Source organism: Mixophyes fleayi, chromosome 3, assembly GCF_038048845.1.
Source record: "Mixophyes fleayi isolate aMixFle1 chromosome 3, aMixFle1.hap1, whole genome shotgun sequence".
In the NCBI taxonomy this organism is placed as follows: Eukaryota; Metazoa; Chordata; class Amphibia; order Anura; family Limnodynastidae; genus Mixophyes; species Mixophyes fleayi.
In genome coordinates, this window is record NC_134404.1 from 330,911,368 (window position 1) to 330,934,192 (window position 22,825).

At 38.8% G+C, this 22,825-nt stretch overlaps 1 protein-coding gene across 4 annotated transcripts in view; it reads right to left on the reverse strand.

Moving 5' to 3' along the window:
• ESRRG (estrogen related receptor gamma) overlaps positions 1-22,825 on the reverse strand; it is a 633,225-nt gene that overhangs the window by 299,777 nt on the left and 310,623 nt on the right. For all 4 annotated transcript variants that reach the window (XM_075204251.1, XM_075204255.1, XM_075204249.1 and 1 more), the window contains exon 4: positions 5,858-5,937. The gene's annotated coding sequence lies outside the window, so the exon portion shown is untranslated. The remainder of the gene's footprint in view (positions 1-5,857; positions 5,938-22,825) is intronic.

The following is a 22,825-nucleotide window of genomic DNA, read 5'->3' on the forward strand; positions in this document are numbered from 1 at the left end:
TGTGGTGACTTCTATTATCCAGTAATGGAGACAGTAAACTTTATCATATACCAATCAATTCAAGTAACTTGTATAAGGTGACCCTTATATCCAGGCATGTTCTCTCTTTCCAGACACTTTCAAAAGAAATCATGGGATACAAGTGACATCATTGCTTCCTAATATAAATTATATTTTACAAAATTTACATCACTGCTCTATAAATATAAGTGAGGACATCCCTATTCAACAAATATAAGGATACATTGAGCAGAATATTGTACAAATATTTGTGTATTTGTATAGGCATTGTGTATATATAGTAGGGAATAAAGTATGTATACTTGTATATTACTACTCAAAGTGCCTGAATCAGGTTCATTTATAGAAATAATTAATATCTGCAGTGAATGAGCTGTTGTTCTGCAGACAGACAATTAGCATGTTGATAGCATTATTCCTGATCTCTGGAGCTATCATGCATGATTGGCTAAATCTTTAATTTCAGATCTTGTCCGTGTCTGTCCCCCATGGCCCAAACTCACGTAATGCTGTTACATTAAGTTATAATGTTAGTGAATGAGAATAGTAAGGTGTAATTATTATTATCAAACAAATTGTGCCAAAAAACCTGTATTTTGTGGTGATTACCAAACAAATCATACCTCCCCTTTAGGTTATCTAAATACTGCAATTGTATAAACATGTGTGTGTGTGTGTGTATATATATATATATATATATATATATATATATAGTGAATAGGACGTCACACAAACTGCTCCTCACACAGGTTTTGCTGAACCACTTTGCTGTTTTTTTTCTTCTCAGGATGGATAAAACAGCCTCTACAATGTCTTCAGCAATCACACCAAATATAATCAAATATTTAATGCTGGCTATTACATTTAGATACATAACTGGACACTGGGCACTGTTTGGCACCAGTCTTCCCATCCACAGCATAAGTCAGCTATTTATGCTTCCTCCCAAGCACTGCAATAGCTGTTCCCTTCATCAATTAAGCTCAGGTGCTCCACCAGTGCTGTGTGTGTGTGTGTGTGTGTGTGTGTGTGTGTGTGTGTGTGTGTGTGTGTGTGCGTGTGCGTGTGTGTGTGTGTGTGTGTGTGTGCTTGCATTCATATACTTGTGAGGACATTGACCTATTTACACACCAACACTGTGGGGACCTGAGTCGAAGTCGAAATCTTCTGCTAATCAATGCAGGGGACCTTGCTGATATGCTCAGCATAAAAATCTGGTATGTCCCCGCAAGTCACATTTGTCGAAACAAAAGTGTGCATGTGTCCAATGTGGAGGGGAGAAAGTGTGTGTGCATCCCACTGCTAGAAGCCAGTATTTCCTCCAAATGTATAGCAGGAAAAGGAAATAACTGCATCCTGCCGGTGCTTTGTACACCAAGCGCATAAAGACACAGCTGAATCTGTCTGCTGCTGAAGGTAAAGCAGGAACATATATATGTACAGATAGATATAGATATATATATAATATATATATATATATATATATATATATATATATATATATATACTGAGAAAGCAATAAATGGCAGATGTTTACGCCCTGAAATTCAGTTATACATTATGTGTTTTAAAACCCTAGGTAGATTGTATTTGGGAAGGAGTTTCCCAAAGTGTGTTTTCGGCTATAGCAACAGCCAGTATAAGGGCCCCTGGGGTCATGAATGGAAAGAGAAGGGCAAGCTCCATTCATAAGGGCCATTCTGGGTCTTCCAACACACCAGACACTCTGCTGGTAATCAGGTCTTGCACCTATAATTTGCTGATTAAAACCTCTGTGATTGTTTCCTCAGTCTCTCACCACCTGGGGAACAGGCCAGATGCCTGTAGAGAGACACTGCAATTTGTTATTAGTAAGTGCTGGTATTTTGCATGTGTGAGACATCAGGTCCTTCACTATAGAGTGTGTATTAGTTAGAAGCCGGACAGACTGGGATTTTGTTTATGTTTTGTCAATTTTTGATGCTGGTGAATAAATCTAGCTGAGGCTAGTTGAACCAGGGCACTGGACTGGTGTGATATATTTGGCTGATGGGTATAAAGTGCAGCCATCTTCCCCAGGAGACGGAACCATTAACCCAATCTCTGCACTTGGCCACACAACCAATTACATCAGACCCACCACGTGCCACTAGATTATTTCCCCAAGACCTGTCATATAATACTGGAATGAGTCTGACAGGTGGTTTTTGGGAGGAAATATGGAAATGATAAAAAAAGACACAAAAATATGACTGTAACTATGTAAGCAGACTTAGTAACACTGCAAGTCTAATGGTTTGTTTTAGAGCTGCCCATGGTGTGTTGTAAGTGCAACATCAATGAACCCCAGAATAGTGAACAATAGATCACTATGATGACCACACTGTCAGTACTCACAATACTGACCTTAAACACTGGGCAAACCTATATGCGCCAATATGCAGTGAAAGTCTCTACAGCCTATGAAGTCAGTATCGTGAGCTGATCACTATTATGTGGTCTATTGATACTGTGTTACCAAGGTAAAATAGTGACACCTAAGATGAAGACAGTTCAATGTACCTTCACTGACATGTGTTATATAAGACATGATTAAGGATCAAAACAATTTTGACATGTTTACTTTTGCTCAAATGTGCATTTTACTCACCATAAAAACTCAAGAAAATATTGTGAAAAATATCTGCTGAGTAGGATGATGATCATACAGAATGGGGGTGTGTACTGATTTGTAGGTTGTGCAGCAAATTAGGTGCAATTGTGTATAACATTGCACTGTATTGACTCATGTTTCAGCTTAGCAAATGACCCTCATTACATTAGTCAAGTGAAAACCGCACATATAATTTTTTGCTACTAGGCATTGTTTAACAGTATGTGTTCTGTTCACCAATCAAAACCTAAAACACATGAATAACACCAGTTTGTGTTCTCGAGTTTAACTGTAGGTATTGCAAGTTGCACGCAGAATAGCTGCAGGTGAACTTGTCCTCTCATAGGTTAAGTTTTCCATGGATTATCAGCGGTGGAAAGATGGCTACCTCTAAAGAGATTTGGAAGAATAATTTTCTGCACCTTGCTAAGTAGTAGATAAGGGGACTGTCAGGGCAGAAGAGAACCAAGTAAGATTCTGACTGTAAGATACCGTATTGGTGCTGCACTGGGGGATTTAAACATACAAATGTGCAAATTAGATCATGAAAGCACTGTAGAAATATCCTTTGTAGAACTTGAATAAAATGCTCAGGCCTCGGGGGTGCATTTTAGAAGGATCTCATTTAGCAGGCATATTTAGCAAAATCAGTGCGGGAAAAATGAAGAACAGAGCCGCACACACAAATATGGATTTTATTCCCAGAACAGATCTTATGAAAACACTGCTAAATTTATATTCAGAATCATTAGCTTAGAATTAATAAGCACAATGCACAAAATATAAGCAACTACTACTGAATTTAATATATTGCCACTGTGATACTGTATCCCCATTGTCTGCATATTTTGGGCACATTTATTTTTTCAGGGGTTAGTTGAGTGTTGACATGATTATTACGGGATTCTATAACTTTACAGTTTAGCCTGTAACTGGGATACGTTGTTCAGCTGACCATATTGGAGATTGTAATAAACAGGATATCTGTACAAAGAAAAGAGAAGGATGGAAAATATGGAACTGTCCCTCTCTGGCGTCACATGATGACACCGCCCCTATCACCTGCAGCCCTGTCAATACTAATATAACCACACAAGTGGACAAGTCACTGTCTTAAACAAGATTAGTTTGTCTCCTGCTGCTTTGACAATTCCAATCACCCGATTGGCTACTGGCTGTTCTAGCCCCACCCACTACAAAACTGGGAACACAAGCGATCAGAAAATTAGCCCTGATAACAAGTAGGGGATCTAACCCTAGTCTAACGCACTTAAAATGGCATATGGGACAACTTACGTGGGGACATTTAAGAGTTTTCAGTGTTGTATCAATGAGCTTATTACCCACTTTTCTAAAGTGACACTGGCATCACTATGGCAACCAAAGGTTATCAACGAGATCATGTGACCACCCTAAAAACTTGTGGATGGAATATTTCTTCATTACCTCTAGGAGAACTGTGGTCCATAAAAGATACATAAGACAACCAGAATTAGTTTAAGAGTTATACATGGTTAGTTTATAATATTGCTGCAAATCTGTAATAGAGCCATTTCAACCAATCAGCAATCAGCTTTTATTTGTCTAGTGGAAGGTACACAATGAAAGCAAAAATAAGATTGGTTGCTGTCATTTTAGAGCAGATTTGCACCTTGCCTGCTAAATGAGATCCTTCAATGTTCGTAAACTACCCTCATTACTGCTGGCTGAGTAGCTAACCATGGCACCACTATTTTGCAATCCTTGACAGCACAGTAGTCAGTATTCTGATCGAGTCAGTCCTCGTTAGTATAGTGGTCAGTTTCCCCTCCTGGACTTGGGTGCAAAGAATCACCATTTCTCAAACACATACATAACAATACAAGCATATAACATGTTTACATAGTACGGCATAGTCAAACCTACGTCCTCCAATCCTTGCATCACATCATCACTGCAAAAATGCAATAGTAGACCCGACACTATCTTTGCTTGCCCATTTGATTATACTCCGGAAGATATTAAGATAACTCCGCCGCCATATGGCTTGTGTGTCTGCTTTAAACACAGTGTTGCTTTTTGATTGGTTGTTGAAGGTCAAGTGACTCTGAGCCTTTTGATTTTCATTCGCTGATTCATGCCATTTGATTGGCCACACTGGTTATTTAATAGAACATAGTTGTCATTCATGTATTCTATTGCAATTTGCAGTGATGATGTTGGGAAATATAACTGGCAGTTCCTTACTAGTGAATGTAGGAGTTGACTTGCATCAAGAAACATATCGGGAGCTAAGTGTGTCAAATTAATCTGTACAGCATTGTAAGTTATACGTTACTAGTGTCTTTAGCTTTGGATTTTCTTCCCTACTTTTAAACTAATTGTGAATTTTTCATTGGTGTTTCATTGAGCTGTGAATATATGGCTAGATGAGTACAATTATATTAATTATAAATGGATGTGATTGGGTGCCCTCAGAGCCAATCACCAGAGCGCTTCAACAAGGACGATGTACAGTATAGTTGGTCTATGGTCAGAATGTTAATGTGAAATTAAATAGCCGATTAATTATTTTTACAACATATGTTATTAAAGTTTAAGTTTAAAAAACACTTACAATGTAACAGAAACATATCCATTTCCAAAACATATTTATTGTAAAGGCCCAAAGGTTGTTTATGTTTTCAATATTTATGTAGTTTTACATATAGTCATATTTATAATATTTTACATATTTGAAACATCTTATTTAGATTCTGTGATTGGTGCTGTTCAAGAATGAAGCCTTATAAATCCTTTTTGCTGTGTTTTGTTCTATCATTAAGACAAGTTGAACCTGCGCTAACAGGGATCATATAATTCAAGGATGAATTAATTTCTTTTTTTGTTTGGTAATTAAGTAAGCTTTAAGCTCGAAGAGAAAGTAGTCATTGGTACTTTATAAAAAGATGGAGGAAGGAAAGATAAGGAAGTAGTAGATATTAGTGTAACATTGATAACAGGCTACTGTTAGTGAGCTATACCCAGAGAAAGATAAAAACTGTACTATGTGTTATATTTAATATCATGGAAAGGAGACTATGTGGAAGTAAGTTGCAAGCAGACTTTTTCATGATTGTTACTTATCAAATAATAGATGAATAAATGTTTTAAAGAACTCTACTACACAAAAATAAATGCATATATTTTAGTCTGCAGGCCAAACCATAAAACAAACCGTCCTACCTTTCTTGAATACAGTGCACTTTCTAAATTTCTACTCCAATTCTCATAGTCTGATGGCCAGTCCAAAAACTATTGTGATTCTGTAGAAAAACGACACAATAAATCTTTTTTAAAAAAAACTGATAAGTAATAATCAGCATAAGCAAGAGAAAATGTTAGGCTTCAAATGTTATCAAAGAATGAAATAGAAAGATTTACATGGTTTAATTTTTCTTTTGCTTCAATGTATAGATAGCAATGGTCTGTCACATGATACCAGTGTCATGTGATAGCAAATAGAATATTGAGTAACAAGATATAACTAGGAAAAGTTGCCATCATCAAAGTTACCTGCTGCATTTTGTAGAAACCTACATGGATACAAATAACTAAATGTAGATTTCAGCATACCTAGACCACATGTAGAACCATGCAGGGGCGGACCTAGACTTTATTTTAGGGGAGTTGGCGATTTAGCATAGACACTCCCCTCCTTCATTCTGATTGGCTGATCCATGTTGACCCCACCCACTGGTCCTGGTGGCCACACCCCCTTTGATCAGCATCTTGGCAATTTAAAGGTATGCACTGACTGAATGCTGAATAATGTAAACACTGGCTCCCATGATGCAGTTGGCGAGTTTAACATATTGCAATAAGTACCACTGAAGCATAGGTATAGACATTTTGTGTCAATCACATACCTAAGGAGACTACTACCATATGAACATTATTAATGTGAGTGACTGGACAAGAACTGGGCAAAAGAATTGAGCAAGGCAGGGAAGGGCCAGTAATGTTTGGCAAGTAAGTGACCTGTGGTACAGTAACATCCCAACAAAAAAAAGTTCACAATAATATTATCATAGTAAGGAAAGAGGGACTAATAATCCATGATAAGTCAGCAGCATTGTTCAGTGCTGTATCTGTATATCCAGGAGTTTACTGAATTGGGTGGAGACCTCCCAGACTTCTGAGTGAGCAGGGCCCTTACCTGCTTCCAAAGTGGGCAGGGTTGTGACGTAACAACACACATCTTGGAATCAAGCCGTGCTCACCTCACTGAACACCAAGAGGACAGAGATCTAATGATGCAATTAGATTCATCATATGATTGCTTTCACTAATGGCATCATGAAGTCACTCCCACCTCGCCCTTTTATACCTGCCCACGAGCATCTCCAGGTATGACAAGTGGGCAACTATGATCTCTTTCATCTAGTGGCTGTGACTGTGTACTGTACATTATACCAATTGCAGTGCCAATAAAGGATGTTACACCCTTCTCTAGTGTCCTAACCTGTAATAAGACTCAGGGGCTCAGGAATGAATTGTCGGCCTTAATTGCAGTTATCCCACCAAAAGATACAATCTTAAATGGCTTTACACGTCGGGATAATCCCACCTCTCTTTGCTTTGCGGCCCCCTATGCTACTTCAGCTGCCTTTATCCTCCTTGCCTTCCATAACAGCAGACTTCTACTGCCGCAATCTCCATATGTACAGAAATAATGTATTTCATCAGTATTTAAATATGATCACTGTTTGTCTATGCTTGCAAGTAAGCATACGTGGCAAGACCATGCAGCCCCTGTAATTCTACCGCCATGAGCATGGTCATTTGTGGCATTTACAAAAATTCAGAGCCTGCTCCCCCCTCTCTACTAAGCAGTCCCCCATATTAAAGGAGGACCACTCCCCTAACCGATTACAACCAAAGAACCTTTCAGTGCTCGACACTGGGACTGGGCGGGAGATTCAACTTTTACAAACAAGAGGTATGTGTTAACGGCAGCATCTGATTGGACAGGAAAACCGGAAAACCGGCCAACCAATTAGGAGCAGTATTCAACATGTTGCAGTCATCCAGCACTTTCTCGCTGTACCATTAGATATTTAGCACGGCAAGCATTTTCTGTAGCTCTTTCATACCCTATCTTGTTTAAATCTAAATATGTGCATTATTTTAAACTAAAATTAATTGTAACTAGTGTTAGCATCAAGCGAAATATATCATTTAAGTATAACACGTGTAATATTAAACTTAATTTGCACCAAAATGACAATGAACTCTCTCTGAACAGAGCTCTTTGTAATTATGCCAAATACGACAGCTTATGTTCTGTAAGCTATACACACCAAAGTGGCCATTTGGGCTGCTTCCTGGCTGCAAAGTCCCATTTAAATCTGTAAACTGCCACTTCACCATGTAGAAAATCTGGAACTAACACCATCCACAATGTATCAGTACAAAAGGCTTCCCACTCTTTATAACGCTACAGTAGCAGACCGCAGAAAATACCAGCTAAATAAAACAGAAATTAAAAATACCAGGCAGAATCAGTTAAGCTCCAATTTAGCTAATTACATTCTCCCTCCTCCCCCCACAGGAGATATAATTACATGAAACAAAACAAATAGAGTCCAAAAAACTATGATAGAAATTAAAGACATCTTAGGAGAGAACAAAGGAGGGGAAAATATCTATGTTCTTTTTAACGTCTGCTTTTTCTCAGGCGCCCACTGAGATGAGTGGGGAATTTGGAGAGAGGCGATTCTTGCCCATAAACAAGTACACATTTAAGAGATGTTTCTGAAAAACAAAGAAAAAAAAATATACAAGAAGAAATAATTGCAATAGTTGTTTAAAGCCATTTCTGCCTGCTATTAGTTTTCATTAAGCTGTCAGAACACCATTATATCCTAATTTAAACCGTGGCTTCTAATGCTCACTTGAAGATAACACGAGTCTTGTTTTTCTGTTTGAGGTTCTGGCTTTGCTCCGCTCAAACCATAAGTGCTCAAAGCTTTGACGTGATTAATAGCTGAGCATCTCCATTTAAATACAGCCCATGTTTCCAATTTTCATACCAGACTATTTATCTCTGCTTTACACAGCAGCGGAATCAATTCAAACAATGGTTATTTCATGCTTTTTTTTTGTTTTCTAACTGAAAGCAAAAACCACCTGATACCTGAGTAGTCCGTCCGTCGTCTGCCCAAGTGTGCTCGAAAACATGGGGGCGACTCACTAGTGTCAATCACTTGTTTTGAAAGTCAACAAGACAAACTCACATAGATAAGATCACCTCATAAAAGCATTTTCTTTTTGACTTGAGTGGATTCACCTCTCATAATACCAGGGCCCGATTTACTAAAACTCACAGTAGGTTCTTTCCTATAAGCGTCGGTCCAGAAGGGGCGACCCATGCAATCTCACTAACAAATTCAGTGTCTGCTCAGCTTAAATCATTTTAAGGCAGTACGTATACAGCACTGATCTTTCTAACTGCACAGCTGCTGTCATCATCTATTTATAAAGCGCAACAAATTCTGCAGCGTTGTGCAGAGAACTCAATCACATCAGTTCCTGCCCCAATAGAGTTTATAGTCTAAAGTCCTTAACACAGATTAGGGTCAATTTGTTAGCAGCCAATTAACCTACTATTATGTTTTTGGAGTGTGGGAGGAAACCGGAGCATCCGGAGGAAACCCATGCAAACACGGGGAGAACATACAAACGCTACACAGATAAGGCCATGGTCAGGAATTGAACTCATGACCCCTGTGCTGTGAAGCAGAAGTGCTAACCACTGAGCCACCGTGTTGCCCTGATAATATCACCAAACCTGTGTAATAAGCCCCTGAACCTGTGTACTGTAAGTGGTCTTTTACGACAGGTTGTAACAAGGGACAGAACAGTGCATTTACCAGGCCCCATAGCAAAGTAGGGGCCCTCTGATGGAACTGCAATATCCCAGGGCACCTGCTCTGCATTATGCCGCACAGATGAGGTTTCTGCTCTGCTCTTTCCAGAGTGGTAATCTCTGGGAAGGTGCGGAGGCACCAAGGGTGTGGGGGTGTCTCTCATGGGGTACTCGCAGGGAACGTGGTCACTGACATTGTAGCTGCACCCCCTGCATCCATGGCAGTTCCATCATTGGTTGCAACCAAAGTCTGCTTGAATGTATATCAATAAACACAAACAAAAATTAATTTATTTACACTAAGTTTCCTCATTTCACCTCATACTTGTCAACTCTCCCTAAATGTCAGGGAGACTCCCTGAAATAGGGGTGATCTCCCTCCCTGAAGAGTCTGGCATTCTCCCTGATGCTGAGCCAGTACAAGACGTGGTTGGCTTCGCCATCTGTGGCATGATGACACAGTTCAGAAATTGTGTCCTATGTCCATGTATTGATGCCTATAGAGGTGGCCATTTTCATGGAGACCAAGATTTAATCAAAGATTGACAGGTAAGACAACATGACCAGTAATGGAGACAGAAATGTAAAAGACACTTCAGTCTCTAGAGATTCATTAGCTGCTTTTCTTTAACGCACAGTTGCCTACTCTCTCGGAATATCCGAGAGACTCCCACATTTCTTGCAAATCTCCCGGGACAGCAAGGCAACCCCCCGGTTCTCGCCACCGCAATAGATAAGTGGTGGGGACGGGGCTTAATGCCGCAAATATTGCGTCATCTTAGCCCTGCCCCCTGCTGTAATTGGCCAAAACTGTGACAATCGTTTTGGGGGCCGGCCCAAAATGATGCGATTTGTCAAGCCCCGCCCTCACACGCCCACCTCCCCCGGGATTTCCCTGAAGCCAACGAGAAAAAGTTGGCAAGTATGTTTCACCTACTGTAGTGTTGGGAGTTATATCCACTTTTGGATGAATTTAAGTTATTGATTTGTGCATGCATCGTTTGTTAAATATATTAATTTCTAAAGCTAGGTACACACTACAGGTTTTTCTCCTGACTATCAACTGCTAGGTCTGATGCATTTGTGTGCACACTCCCACAATCATGTGTTTTCATACCAAAGCACGTCGTATCGTTTCATTTGATCTTATAACCAGACAAAAAATCTCTATGAATGATGGAACAAAGTTTGGGCAAATTCTGCAGTGTGTATGCACTCACAATCAACAGTGTAGGCAGATCTCTATGGAGTTTACAGAGTCACAATCTTTTTAGCCAATGGTTATGAAAGATGAAGAGCACAGATCTGACAATAAATCATGCAAAAGTGTATAGTGTGTACACATGAATCAGCTGCTGATGGGGTCTTTCAGTCGTTGGTAAAATCGTAAAACGATATCGCACCAGAAGAAATTTTCTTTAGTGTGTACCTAGCTTTGCGCTTTCTTTACCTCTTTGTTTTTCTCTAAGCAGTGTTACTTACAGTTGTTGCTCTTGGATATGATGAACTCACTGGGCCTGAGTCATTAAGGAGAGCAAAGCAAAAAAAAAGGAGTAAGTTTGAACCTGGACATACCATGTTACAATGCAAGGGGTGTAAATTAGTTTAAATTAAGTTAAATTCTGCCTGTTTTTTCATGTAGCACACAAATACTTGATAGCTGTCTGCTTACACTGAAACTTAAAGTTGATGTAGGACATACTCTATCCCAACTATAAATCTGTCCCCACATTTTAAATTTACCTCTCCCTCCAATGCAACATGGTTTTGCCCAGGTGCAAAGTTACTCCTTTTTTATGCTTTGCTCTCCTTAATGATTCAGGCCCAGTGAGTTCATCATATCCAAGAGCAACAACTGTAAGTAACACTGCTTAGTGAAAAACAAAGAGGTAAAGAAAGCGCAAAGCTAGGTACACACTAAAGAAAATCTTCAACTATCTTTTAATGATTCGCTAATAAATATCAAAATGGTTACGTAATAGTTTGTAAATAAAATTCTTTTAAATAAATGAAATAAAGCATCGTACATTTTAATGAACTATTGTGAACCCTTGAACCCATTATAAGAGTATTTCTGTTCTTTTTTATAGAATTGTTGCTCTTGGATATGATGAACAGCTTCTCTCTAGGCACATCTGCATCCATTGCAAAGAGCTCAGGAAACCTATGTCACATCCAATGGTAACTAAGATAAACTCAGTCTGATGATATGAATAATCGGCTGAAAAGCACAAATCAAAAACAGAAACATAAATTAACACATTTAGTGAAACTTGCAGTTGATCATGTAAACAGACACTAAATTAAAGTCAACTCAAAGGTGCACAATAACTAAAAAAAATCACCTACATTGAAACAGTTAGACTTTAACAACTTATATGAGCACTAAAAAATTCCCTGTGATTTACAACAGAGCTCTAAGTTGTCAGTGGGAATAGAAGCTTTGGAAAACCTCAGGCAAAAAAAACAAAAACTTTCTGAAAGAAAAAAAAAAACACATTCACAATGTAAGATTTAGTCTTCAAATTATTCTGTCAGTCTTATGACAATTTAATTCTATTTTTTTTATCTTGTGTTTCTTTATTCAGTTTAGGTAGCAATGTCTCGTCAATATCTTATTCAGGTGTAGCATGAAAAAGTCTAACAACCCTGGGCTGGCAGCCAAGCTGGCATCTGACTGACGCTTGCTTAACTGAGCAAAGATTTGCTCCGCTTCAAAAAGGAACTCGCCTATACCAGAACCAGTAGTGACAGCGGAGGTGTGGGCTTGAATTTTAACAAAGCTCTCTTCAGTGTGTGCTCAGGGAGCTGGAACTGGCACTTAAACTCCACGCTAAGACTTCAATCTTCTTCTAGCTCCTAATTTGCCTGAGATGCAAACTCAGAGTTTTCATAAAAGCAGATCATTAGGAGAGATACACAACTGCAAAATATCGTCGTCTTTCTCCAAAAATCATTTTTGTCCCTTTATAAAGGATATTTGTGGCTATTAGTTGAGATAATGGATGGATGCATTTGGTATTTCTAAATATGAATTAGATGAATATATTAAATATAAATGATCAAACGAAATGCTATTTTGAAAGTGGAATTCACTATAAAATCCAAGGTGTTTGTTGTAGGAAAAAAACATTTAACATTCCGCAAACATTTGTGTAAATGTTTTAACAGCAAATGTGATTTAAAATAGTGCAAAAATGTTGATATGCTTTAAACATATCTTTACGCTGACGCATTTGCGTGTTTATTTTGAATTGCACGTATCTTAAGTTATGTGAAAGTCAAAAAAAACCAATTCAAGTATTTTTCGGCTGTGCTTTTGCGGCAAATGCATCCAACTTTAAGTAAGCCTCTATATGTGCAATTACTATGAACAAGACTGCACATTCCTGTTCTCTGTCATCAACATATGTTGTGACTGTGACAGTCCCAACATTCAATAATTTATCTTAACATGGTCCAGTTTTAATACTGGTCACATACGCTGTAATATCACTGGTGTTGGCCAATTAACCCAACATTTCAGAATGTGTAGCCACAAAATTAACAGACCCCAGTAGAGTTGGAAGTGATGTGGTCACTCAGTCCGAGCACTGAACAGCTAACTTGGACGCCAACATTTGAGCAGAATCGGCATGTGTATGGCCGGGTTGGGTACGCTTTACCGACGTTCACTACTCCGACATGGAGAAGGCCTACAAAGAAAATCCAAAAAATTATGAAAAATCGATTGGAAAAGAAACAGACTTACCTTCAACCCGACGCTGGGAGCACGATACTGACAGCAAGTGAATCCGATTGGAGCAGTGTTCGTCACTGCAGGCTGACGTCATTGCGACGTCTGTCAATAGAAATTGAATGCAGCAATGTTGGGTTAAGTGTTTAAACACACTTAACCTTAGGGGTCCCCACATTGCCGACCTGCAGATTTCCAATCGCACCAGGATACTGACAGGAACTCAGTCCAAAGAGACAGCTCTCCGGCCGCTTTTCTATTGACAGACGTCGTGATGACAACAGCCTGCAGTGACGGACACTTCTCCAATCGGAATCACTTGTTGTCAGCTTAGTGCTCCCATCGGAGATCTCCAGTGTCGGCTTGAAGGTAAGTCTGTTTTTTGCCAATGGTTTTTCATAATTTGGGATTTTTTTGTGGGGCTTCTCCATGTCAGAATAGTGGTAATCGTAAAAACGATTACCACCGTTATGGCCAGCTTATCGTGTTAAATCTGTTACTTAAGCTGCTGGCCTATTGCGAAACATTGGTTTCCCAATATGATCTATTGACCAAACATTGTACCATGAGAGGGCTTCTTGTGCCCAAAATCAAAACCCAGTCCAATTGGACCAAGTGTGATCAAGTATAGTACAGAAATAGCTGGAAGAATGCACCCTACGCATTTTTTGGGTCACCTTTTCACTTAGAAGTACAAGAGTTCAAGAATGTACAATGTGTGTGTCATGATGCAGGTTGCTCCCTGGAGAGAACCACTTGACTGAAGTAGCTATCAGAGACAAACCATTTCCAGCCAAGCTGTTTTTGTTCTTAGATGAGGAGTCGTAAGGGACAAGGTTGAAGTCTATAGTGATATATATATAGTAGCATATATATAGAATTACATAGTAGGTGAAGGTCCGTCAATGTTGGGACCCTGCAGGTTAAGTATTTAACCTGCGGGTCCCAACATTGCCGCTTTAAAATAACATTGATGAAGGTCGCACTGACGTCGAAGTCTACTGCCGGAGAGCTGTCTATTTGGGCCGAGTTGCTGTCAACATCCTGGGTCAATCGGAAAACTGCAGGTTCGGTTTTCAGGAAAGTCTGTGTATATTGCAATCGTTTTTTTGGCCAAATCGGATTTTTTTTGTAGGCCTCCTCTTTGTCAGATTTATCATCATCGTTAGAGCATACCTAACTCGTCAGTGTCACCTACTATATAATGCTCAATTCTGCCTATTGTGAAATCAGTGCTTAGCATCTGGCATTGTCATCACAGAGACATATTGCAGGCTTCTATTATTATGCAGTCAATATTGGCAACACTGCAATGGGCTCCAATGTTGTCCAAACACTGTGATGGGCTCCAATGTTGTCCCAACACTGCGATGGGCTCCAATGATGTCCCACTCAAGTCAAGATATGCAGTACATTGTACTGCTTGGAACTTTTAGATGTCTATGGCAATTTTAATTTCAACAGCCAATATGCAACATGCTACTCATGTCTTAAGAATGTAATCATCATATGATACATCAACATGAATTCCTTATCATAATTTAATTTAAGAATTAATACCTAATAACAAAATTAACATGTAATCTAGTACTAGTATTATAGTATAGTTATAAAGTATGCCAAGTATTTTAGTGTTAATTGTATATGTGTAAAATGTACCAAGACCATTACAGTACTTTATTAAATCAAAGTGCATACTGTGCCTTAACTCCTGCAGGAAGTTACACAGTTACTAATGATACAAAATAAGTATAATACTAAGCAAATTTTCCTTCGCTGTGCTGCCAAGATAAGTAACAGTTTCCACAGCTTATTACTAAGGCAAATACTTTAATTGTAGTTTAGCACCAGAACTGAACAAAAGAGTTTTTTATTATATAAACCTTTTAGTGAATGATTTTGTTTTGTTTTAGAGCCATTGAAGGAAATGAAACGCGTTTATAGATTAAACAGGCTTTCGAATGGGACCAATCATATCTGCCTGATAAGTGAATAATAACTAAGGTTCTGTCTTTATTTACTTTTAATCTGAGCCATTGAGCGGTTATCAAAGTTTTTTTTATAAACAAACAGAAGTACAGAATTAAGTCTCCGGGCAGGCTTTATAGTGCGTCATAAACATATGTATCATGCGTCGTTCTTCATTGCTGCAAACCTAAGAGAAACATGACTATATATATATATATATATATATTGTGGCAAGAGCACACTTCTGGTGAAACACATGTATACAACTTCTTACTTTGTTTTAATGTCAGGATGGTAAATTACTTGACAACATAGCGCTTGCATACAGTTTCATGTCAACCTAAGCACTTAATAAACAGAGACCAGCTCTCTAGATACCGGCCAGCTTTTCTAGCATCGGTCACAGTGAAACAGATAGGGTTTTTTACCTGACACTCCTCCCACAGCCTTAGCTTGATGGCCAGGTGACACATCCACATTCCCTTTAAAAGGGAGTTCTCATCAGCTGCTTCTGTCTGATTACTCTTACTGCAGACAGGCCCTGTAACTGTGGGGAAAGGCACTTCCAAACTATGTAAGTTAAATCAGACTCTATACCATTATTTTGTCACACATATGTCTTCCACCTGTTTATCTTTAAACTAGGTACACTGTTACAGAAATGTGTTACTCTGCTTGCATTCTTTCTCTGCAGATTGCCAGCTAAATGCCTCCCTTTATTACAATATATATTGTGGAAAAAATGGAGGGGTTTTCCACAAGTCTCTAAGAGAGGAATCAGCTATTCAGCTGACAATCTGCGGATAAATGAGCTGCATACGGACATAGGTGCACATATTTGATGCTAAGCAGCTGGACATATACCCAGCTCAGCATGAGCCCTAGTTTCTTTAGGACAGAAGGAAGAGGTTTACCTAAGGCCTAGATCTGGCTATGATGGTGAAATAATCTAGCAGACAACTTCCTGCCAGGCAAGAATTTAACAAGTCTGTTTCCCTCCGTCTGTGAGTGCAGGCAAGTGTAACCAGCGACATCCAATGCCCACCGAAGGCCACAGCCTTTGTCTTCTCCACGCTGTCTGATTCACAGACTAACGTGCTGCAATTAGTCTAATTAATATGAAACAATGAGCTGCATTACCACTTATCAAATTGATTGTTCCCCAATCAAAACAAAACAGGCCAGCCTTTTGATGTAATTTCAAGAGATGATTTGAAATGTCATGTAACGGCAAACCAATTACCTTTTGACTGAAGTCACGCATAACAGAATACATAATTGGCACAAATTTGGAAAGGCTGCTTACTGTTGGTATGCTAATTATCTGTCTTTTGTCAGGAGAAAAGGGTGCGGAAAGAGCTAGGGAATGAGTTATTTGTTTTAATTTATTTACACAACTTGCTTTCAACATGGCCATTAAAAATCCATTGATAAACAAACATGAAAATGAAAAATTGAAACTGTTCACTTTTCTTGTGGATGGGATATACTACACTTTTATTAGCCATTGTAACCAGTTCTATCTAAAGGTACTAACACACTGATGATCCCTCCTCCTTTTGAGCTCATACCAGATGATACATGTAAATACAGAGCCAGAGTTGTCTTCCACAACCTCACCTGTGCAGCAGAGTTTGGCTGTTCCTCGCCCAGTTTTTTTTTTGGTTTTTTTTAAAACTTTTTATTAGAAACATCTTTTCCCATAGAAAATGCATTACAGAATCCCGAGAGATTAAACAGAAATAGATAACACATGTTTACATACAACAGGTTCTCTCGCACTTGGGAGATAAATGTATATTTATCTATCTAATACTGCAAAGATGTTATTTTAACTTTTCAAGTTTGAAGGGTATAAAAAGGGGGGGGGTATACAGGGACCAAAGGGAGGGATGGGGGGGGGGGGGGGGTAAATGATTCACGCATCCAGTAAAAGAACAAGTATGCTTGCTTAGGAATATCTTTCCATGCATGGCCCAAGGGGTCCAAATTTTGTAGAAGGAGACGGAGGAGCCCCTCAGCACACTACCTAGCCCAGTTTTAAGCCTCCTACACAACTGTTTCTGTTTCAGTTAATGACTGTGTTTAAACTTACATATGAAAATGATGATTATCATTATCACCCGTTTGGTATGACTGGTTAATCATACACCTGACCATAATCCTACAAAATTCCTGACTTTGTGCAAGTGTACCTAGAAGAACTGATGTTGTTTGAAGGCAAAGGGTGGTCACACCAAATACTGATTTGATTTAGATGTCTCTTCTGTTCATTCCCATTGCATTTTGTTAATTGATAAAAATAAACTATTAACATTTCTATTTTTGAAAGCATTTTAATTTTGCAACATTTTTTCCACACCTGCCTCAAACTTTTGCACAGTGTTGTATATTACACCGAAAATCCACAGCATTAAAACTGGTGGCAAGTGAAATAAATAGCATTGATTATCTTTTTACAATGGCACCTGTCAAGGGGTGGGATATATTGGGCAGCTTTGACTATGGCCAAATTGTGAAGGCTAGACTTCTGGGTCAGAACATCTCCAAAATGGAAAAAGGTGGCCTGGTCTGATGAATCACGTTTTCTTTTATATCATGTGGACGGCCGGGTGCATGTGCATTGTTTACCTGGGGGACGAGGTGGCACCAGGATGCTCTAAGGGAAGAAGGCAAGTCGGCAGAGGCAGTGTGATGCTCTGGGCAATGTTCTGCTGGGAATCCTCCTCTACGTTAAATGTTGGGCATTGCAAAGTAAAGATTCTAAAAGGTTATTACAAACATTCAGAGATATGAGTCATAACTGGATTAATATCGTTAGGTCGTGGAACAAATGTGAAAATAAAAGAGGGTGTTTCATATAGGGAGACGTGAAAGGCTATGGGGTAGCTATTTCTGTATTCCAATAATGGGTTGTTTTCTCTGACATGGAACAAGCCCCCCCCCCCCCACCCCTTACAAATCCCTCCTGGGTCTTTATGCCTTTAACACGTGGATCAGCTATATCATGATAAGCTGGAAGTTACCCTTTAATGACTTGCAAATACTATTTTTTTTTTAATATACCCTTTATTTATACATGTGTTGTTTATTATTACAAAGTCATGAGTCGTCACTTTTTATAACGGGACATAAAAGTCTACGGGGAGGGGTAGAAATTGCCAGGCGAAGAAGTGTAAATCCAGCGTTCCAGAGAAGACCATAAGAGGATGATGAAGAGCACTGGGGTCATGAGTTCAATTCCTGACCATGGCCTTATCTGTGTGGAGTTTGCATGTTCTCCACGTGTTCGCGTGGGTTTCCTCCAGGTGCTCCGGTTTCCTCCCACACTCCAAAAACATACTGGTAGGTTAATTGGCTGCTATCAAATTGACCCTAGTCTCTCTCTATGTCTGTCTGTGTGTGTGTGTGTGTCTGTCTGTGTCTGTGTTAGGGAATTTAGAATGTAAGCCCCAATGGGGCAGGGACTGATGTGAATGAGTCCTCTGTACAGCGCTGCAGAATTAGTGGCGCTATATAAATAAATGATGATGATGATGATGATGATGATGATGAAGAAGAAGGTGAAAGGAAACAGAGACCTTGTGTAAATGAACATTTTTGATAAGAAATGAAATTGTGATAAGATGTTGTCTTCTCCATATTCCATGAAGAATTTCACAAAGTTCAGTTTCTTCCGCAACCAGAAAAGTTTATAAACATTATCTGGCTATAAACCGATGCATCTTTTGTAGCCCACTGCGTTGAATCTGTGAAGGAATTAATTGACACAAACATGAATCTCTCCATTACAGAAAAGGTAACGCTAATGCAGAACAACGGAGAGATGTGTCGCCATGAACCCTGTCTAACAAGGTGTTGAGCACCAAAGCCCAGGGGGATATAGGTCTTCTCGCTGTGAAGATTAGACAAGAGCATTCACGCAGGAAGCAGCAGGAATGTGAGGGGACATGAAGTGAGCAATCCCAGCAGACAGCCTGTTGAAATGTCAGTCAGAAGCTCTGCCCGGGCCACCTCTCAGAGAGCTAAACATCTCTTTATGTCAGAACAAATTGGGCAAGCCTCAAATCTCTCCCCCTCTCCTTGACGTCAATCTGGAGAGAGCAGGGAGAGAACTGGAGAGAGCTAGCGAGCAGAGATAGGTTGGTGCACATGAAAGCACACAGAGACGAGCCTGAGAATACTGATACTGCCGCTGCTCACACAGGCACAGGCAGCAGGAAGCCGCGGACCTTGTTACCTCCTTTTTGATTGCGCTAGGTAATTTTGTCTTTTTAGAAGAGCCCTGAGGCATGATGAAAACCATAATGAACACACAGCATTTAATTACGAATCCATTAAAACTTAATATATTTTTTAGCCCCTCTTTAAAATTTCACCAGCTGTGCTAAAGGTACAATCAGTTTTAATTGTGCCACGAAAGGCATGCCCAAATATACTCATTATTTTGAATATATTTTACTATTTTAATAAATGCCATTTAGAGTTTTAGAATATATACATATATATATATATATATATATATATATATATATATACATACCAAAAAACAGGGATACTCTGCACTCTCCAAACACATAATTAATGCTGTACTAAATACTGTTCTATATTAAAAACAGGGAATGTTAGTTCCACATATTGCAATATATGTTAAGCTGACCAACTGACGCCAAAGTCTTCCCGATCTGGCCAGTCCTAACATGATCAAATGCTATGCTATTTATCTGGGCTTAAGGCTTACCTGCACACAGCTTTTACAGGCAAGTCTTTCCCAAGCACTATATATATATATATATATATATATATATATATATATATATATATATATATAAATGTGTGTATTAAGAGTGTGTGTGTCTGTGTGTGTGCCGCTGCGATTATACAACTGTATTATTATACAGTTTTTGGAACAATGATTGTGCCAATAAGGAAAAACTGCAGGTGAAACAAAAATGATAGGGGTAATTCCATAAGGAACACTGTACACCAAACTCCAAAGGAGAAACTTGCAAAATTCAAGTAATAAGCCGAACACTCTGTGGAACTGCTTTGAAAATTTTCATTTTTAATATATATGTGTATATATTTTCAAACAAATACATGTGCAATTGTATTATCGCTTTCTCTAAATACATACAGTGGATTGCAAAAGTATTCACACCTCATGGGAAGTAAATAGATTTGTCTGTGTTACAAATGACACTTACACATATTGTTCCACAGCATGTTTATTGTGAACCAGTTGATCTTATAGTGAGTTTTCAAACTTATGTTTTCAAATTTTTTGTCTGCAGATTTCATTTAAAAACAAAAAACAAACTGAAAAATGCTGCTTGCAAAAGTATTCAACTGAAGTATTCAACATATAGATAGATAGATTGTTAGATAGATAGATAGATAGATAGATAGATAGATAGATGAATAGATATTAGCTGAATGTGGATAATTATATTAGAATTGATTGAAATCCTTTTAATGTGTTATCCACTGAATATGTCAAGTTAAAAAACTTACTTAACCTAGAACTGTATGTTGTACGCTGTCTGTACATGAGAAGATAATGTGTAGTTATTAGTATATACAGTATGGAGATCACTCATGAACGAGAGCAGTGAGCTAACTCAGCTATAATCTGGTCCTCTCCTACTGTAATGTCACCTGACCACCTTGTGCCAGGTTTTATGCCACTGTGGAACAAGGCAGATAAGGGATATGTATACATTACATTACAGTAACCATCTTGTGATCTCCTATATGATTAAAATGGACTTTTGCTTTGCAAGTAAGACATGAGAATGATCTTTTAACAGTGCAAATGGTCACATGACATCTATATGGACATTTTTATCTAGAGATGCAAACGTTTGCACTGTCCTTCTGAAGGCTCTGAGAGGATTGAAGGCGTTCCTTGAAGCTCTCCCCTACCATCACTGAAGGAGAGCGGGTGAAGAGGTTCTGCCAGCTTTGGCATAGATACCAATTTTTTTTTAAGAGTTTCCATAGGAAACGAGAACTACATTCAGTATAGAGCATCAGAGTAACTGCACTGTGCAGTTGGCCATTATAGAACAACAGGGACATTTCCACAGACACAATTTTCCAAGGACAAAACTTTAATACCTGAGACTGTCCTTTGAAATTAGAAATATGCTTTAAAGAAAAAAAAATAGCAATGCTGCCTGAGACAAAGTAGCCCATGATCAGTGTAGCCCTATGTGAAAGATGTACGACAGGATTACTTGCATTAAATTCTTAGGGGCAGATTCAATTGCCGATGTGGCGCACGAATAATCGCACCTCTCCCTTTGCCAGCAGTTATGGTAGAAATCTCGGCTCATTTTCACCTCAATGCGGTGCGAAGAAAAATGAGCGCCGATATCTGTCAAATCTCCGCCACAAAGTGTCTTGCGGATGTTCTAAAGACACCTCATGGCTTGTTAAATCCCCCCTTAAGCTGAACTGTTCAGAACTGCCGTACTTGTGCCTTTCTGAAAGTGGAAGATCACTGAAATGTTTGCTGCACTGACTGATAAACTGACACAAATGATGAAATTGTGTTTTCAATAATTTTTTGTTAGGAAAAAGCGTCTGATCAAACCATTTGATAAGCGGATGTTTTAGCAACAAAGTTGTTGACCTATAGGTGAAAATAGAAAATAACTTGATGAAGGCAAGCACATTTTCTTTAAAAATATTAAGAAATATTTATCAGAGTGGGGAAAAAAACTAGACAATTAATTAGAAAAAAACAATAATATTTTTGGGGGAAGGTAAAAGCACAGCTACTTACAGATTAAGCGGACATGCGGCCACAGCAATTAAATGCAGGAGTAATAACGTAACATTATGCATGACATGAACTCATTATTTAGCACCGGAATTATGTGGATTTACACAATGTTTATACAGAAAATATTAGTCTGTCTGTGCAATCATGGAGCAGCAGTAACATCCCCCACCACACAAAGAGACGGGTACGATACAAAACTACAACAGTAAAATGAGCAAACATCGCCACATTGCTATTAAACAGAAGAATGGAAATGTCTTTCACTTAAATAAAAAGTTAATAGATAACAGAGTGACCTTTTTGCTGTAAAAAGGGATTGGATGTGGGAGGGAGACGTTCAGTAATCCTATCTGTGAAGACCTCTTTCTGGACAAAGAAGGAGTACAATACTAATGTGCTAGGCATAATCTATGCACTCTTATGACGGTGATCAATCAAGAATTCTTTCAGTAAGTGTTAATCCTGGTTCAGGCTGCAAAGTGCCCATTGTCCCGCAAACCTGACATTTCACTTTCTCTACAATATTAATGATAAATAGTGACTGTCAGGAGACTAACTAGGTTACAGAAATATTGGGCCTAATATGCAATGCAGCATATTCATTTTAAACCCAACTGAAAAATAAAACATGTGGGGGATAGTGGATAATATGCAGTCACCATCCTCTCCAAAGGTGAAGTGATTCCATCATACAACCTAAGGTAGAAAAACGAGACGGAAAAACGCTTGGAAGGTGTTTTATTTATTATTGTTTATATAGCGGGAATCATTCTGTAGCGCTGTACAGAG